Genomic DNA, 4321 nt, shown 5'->3' with positions numbered 1-4321 from the left:
GATTAGCACCTGTGGGCAGCTAGCAGCTTATGCGCCGCAGGTCACCAAAGACAGGCACGTTATCAACACCAATAAGTCTCCCCACAAGACGGCAATGAGAAGGCTTGGATTCTGTTTGCCTGATTGGTAGGGCTTGTAAGCACCTGCAGGCAGTTCTAGCAGAGCAGAGCATGCGCTGCAGGGCACCGAACACAGGCACGCATCAGCGCCTAAAAACCCCCTCACAACATGGCAAAGAGAGGACCCAGATTCGGTTTGCCTGATTGATAGGGCTTGTAAGCACCTGTGGGCAACTCTAGTAAGCAGAGCAGAGTGTGTGCCACGGGGCACTGAAGACAGGCGCGTATCAACGCCAAAAATAAAAAGAAAGGGGGATCTGTGGGGAGCAACTGGGAGCAACTCGGACTAGACTAAGTTACTGGAATTAAGACTTATTCTATGCATCTGCTCTCCCACAATATGGCACTGGGAGAGGAGTAAACAACTTCTACACAGCTGCCTCCAGTTCAACCAATAAACTGTAGGACCTGCTCCTGATTGGAGGAGAGCAGCGTACTCGGCGTGTGGGTAGCAGAGTTGGGATTGGCGGAAGAGGACTATAAAGGAGGAGAGAGACAACATGCACCAGGAACATCTATCTGAAGGAACACCTGTGCAGCCCCCGAGAGAGCCAGCCGGCGGTGTGCCGCTCCCCCGCGGGAGTGGGGAAAGTGGCTAGGGGGAACTGCCCTTCCACGGAGGTGGAAGGGTCGGTAGCCAACCCGGGAAGAACCAGCAGCAAACCGGGAAGGGCCGAGCAGACGAAAGAACAGCGCAGGGTTTATTGTCACTCCTCCATGAAGAGGGGGAGCGACATAATGGTGCCGTGACTCGGATAGGAAGCCTAGGCAGAGTCCTGTGTCGTTCCTCCATGAAGACGGGGAGCGGCAAATATGTACTGTAAGCAATAAAGTAATACCTATTAAGTGAAATAATACTTTAAATCTTTCCAAGTATTGCATGGACATCTAGATTCAGAAGGCTCAAGAACCCAAAGCAGACTTTCAAAAAACAAACATCTTCCAACAAGTATTTTAGTCTGTCTCTCCCTCCCTCTGTGGCTCTGTCTTTCAAATAAAAAAAAAAAACTTTAAACAGAGGAAGTTAATAATTATTTTAAAATCACCCAACTATATGCTGCCTACAGTAAATTCACAACAGTACAGAAACACATAAGCTGAAAGTGAAGGGCTGGAAAATGATATACCAGGAAAAGGAAACCAAAAATAAATGGCAATAGCTATACTGGTATTAAATAAAAAATCATATTATATAAATGCAATATAAATAAAAGTCAAATTATTCAAATACTGTAGAAACAGACAAAAGGGTCATTATGTATTGCTAAAAAGATTCACTCCGCATAAGGGAATAGCAAGCATAAATATATATTCTCCAAACACAACATCATATATATGATATATTCATAATGCATATTTTTAGACTTAAAGGGACAGATACACTCCAATACATTAATAGTGGGTAAATTCAATGCCACATCATGATCAATGAACAGATTACCCATACAGAAAAGGAACATAAGAGTTGAGGCTGGCGCTGTGGCACAGCAGGTTAATGCCATGGCCTGAAGCACTGGCATCCCATATGGGTGCTGGTTTGAGAGGTGGCTGCTCCATTTATTATTCAGCTATCTGCTATGGCCTGGGAAAGCAGTAGAAGATGGACCAAGTATTGGGTCCCTGCACCCATATGGGAGACCCAGAAGCTCCTGGCTTCTGGCTTTGGATCGGTGCAGCTCTGGCCATTGCAGCCAATTGGGGAGTGAGCCATCAGATGCAATATTCTCTCTCTCTCTCTCTCTCTCTCTCTCTCTCTCTCTCTCTCTTCTCTCTATGTAACTCTGACTTTCAAATAAATAAATCAATATTAAAAATAAAAAAGAAACATAAGTTTTGAACCATACTATTGAATGAATGGACCTAATGCACATTTTAAATACTCTATCCAATAGTACATGGAAGATTTTCTACTATTCATACATTAGTCAGAAAATCAGGACTTAGCAAACTTTAAAAGATTGCACTATATAAGTTCTCAGGCTGCAAAGGATTAAAAGTAGAAATTATGAAGAATAATAGAACATTTGAAATACATGGCAATTAATCTACTTGCTACTGCATGACTGGAGTCATTGGAGGAATTGCGGAGGAAGTAAAGACAAAAGTTCTTAGGAAAATGACAATAACATATTAAACTGGTAGGGAATAGCAAAATCCACATAAGAGGAGATTCTATCACAATATGTTTTTACAGTTAAAATCAGAAAGAGCTCACATACAAGGGGACTCCAATTTAATCCCATCAAGGTGGCATGTACCAATGCCATCTCACTATTCCAAGTGATCAATTTCAGTTCACAATTGATCATAATGAAAGGACTAAGAGTCAAAGGAAGCACATAAACAAGTCTAGTACCTGCTAATACTAACTGATAGAATAAAGGGGAGAGTGATCCAACATGGGAAGTGAGATACTCAGTAGACTTATAGAATGGCAGATGTCCTAAACAGCACTCTGGTATCAGAATCAGCCCTAAAGGCATTCAGATCTGGCTGAAAAGCCCATGAGAGTATTTCAGGCATGGAAAGCCAAGACACTCTGGCAAAAACAAAAACAAAACCCTAAATGAAATATCTCTGTGAGTGAGATCCCAGTGGAAAGAACAGGTCTTCAAAGAAGGAGGTACCTTTCTCTGAAGGGAGGAAAGAACCTCCACTTTGACTATGACCTTGTCTAAACAAGATAAAAGTTGGTCAACTCAAAAGGCTTCCATAGCCTTGAAAACTCATGACTGGTGCATAGGGAGATTACTGATGTCATAAACAGGAGTGCCAATTTGTAAAGTCAACAACAGGAGTCACTGTGCACTTACTCCTCATGTGGGATCTCTGTCCTTAATGTGCTGTACATTGAGACTTAATGCTATAATGAGTACTCAAACAGTATATTTCGCTTTGTGTTTCTATGGGGGTGCAAACTGTTGAAATCTTTACTTAATGTATACTAAACTGATCTTCTGTAAAAATATAGAAGAAATTATCAATTCCCAACTTGACTCTCACTGGGATTAAACATGACAATAGGTCTGATCTGACTTCATCATCATTTAAAAAATCATCTATTATTTTTCACTTTATGTTTGTGTGGGAACAAACTGTTGAAATCTTTACTTAATGTATGCTAAACTGATCTGTATATAAAGAGAATCGAAAATGAATCCTCATGTGAATGGAAGGGGAGAGAGAGTGGGAAAGGGGAGGGATGTGGGTGGGAGACACGATATGGGGGGGGGAAGCCATTGTAATCCATAAGCTGTACTTTGGAAATTTATATTCATTAAATAAAAGTTTAAAAAAATAAAATAAAATAAAAAAGAGGCTTCCATAGCCCTGGCAGGTCATAAGAAGTGCGTGGGGTGATTACTGATGTCATCAATAAGAGTGTCCCTGTTGTCAAATCAACAACAGGAGTCACTGTGCACTTGCTCCCCATATAGTACCTCTGTCCCTAATGAGTTGTATGAGAATTAATATTAAAATTAGTCTTCAAACAGAAAAAAAAAATCAGAAAGAGCTCAAGAAATGACTTATGCATCTCAAGGATTTAGTAAAACAAAAATCAATGCAAAATTAGCAGGAATTGAGAAATAATAACATCAGGGTGTAAATAAATGGACTTCAAACTAGAAAAATGATACAAAAGATGAACAAAATCACAATCTGATTTGTAGAGAAGATAATAAACTTTTATACAAAGAAAATAGACAAAATTCAATTAAATAAAATTAGAGATGCAAAGTTGATACCTTATATAGCAGATATTCAAAGGATAATAAGAAACTACTATAAAACTGCCTGCTAACAAGTCTTAAAATCTCAAAGAAACAGATAAATCCCTGAACACATATGTTATAGGAATAACAAATGATTGTTGGATTTCTAAAAGATATTTTTAAAATTTTTTTGAAAAGCAGAATGACAGAGTGAGGGAGAGACAATAGAGAAGGAGTTCATTGATCTGCTCTTTCACTCCCCCAATGACCTCAGTGGCTTGTGCTGACCTGGAACATAGGCAGAAGACTGGAACTCCTTTGGGTCTCCCACATAGGTCACACAGCCTCAACTACTTGGGTCATATCCATTGCATTTCCATATGCATAAGCAGGGAGCTGGATTTGGAGCAGAAAAACTGTGACTAGAAAAGGTACTCTGACATGTAATGACATCATCACAAGGAGTGACTTAATTTGTTGTGCCATAGT

The sequence above is a fragment of the Oryctolagus cuniculus genome, chromosome Y (assembly GCF_051225735.1).
Source record: "Oryctolagus cuniculus isolate XC-2025 breed Fujian yellow rabbit chromosome Y, ASM5122573v1, whole genome shotgun sequence".
Taxonomy (NCBI): domain Eukaryota; kingdom Metazoa; phylum Chordata; class Mammalia; order Lagomorpha; family Leporidae; genus Oryctolagus; species Oryctolagus cuniculus.
This window is presented reverse-complemented; position numbering follows the sequence as displayed.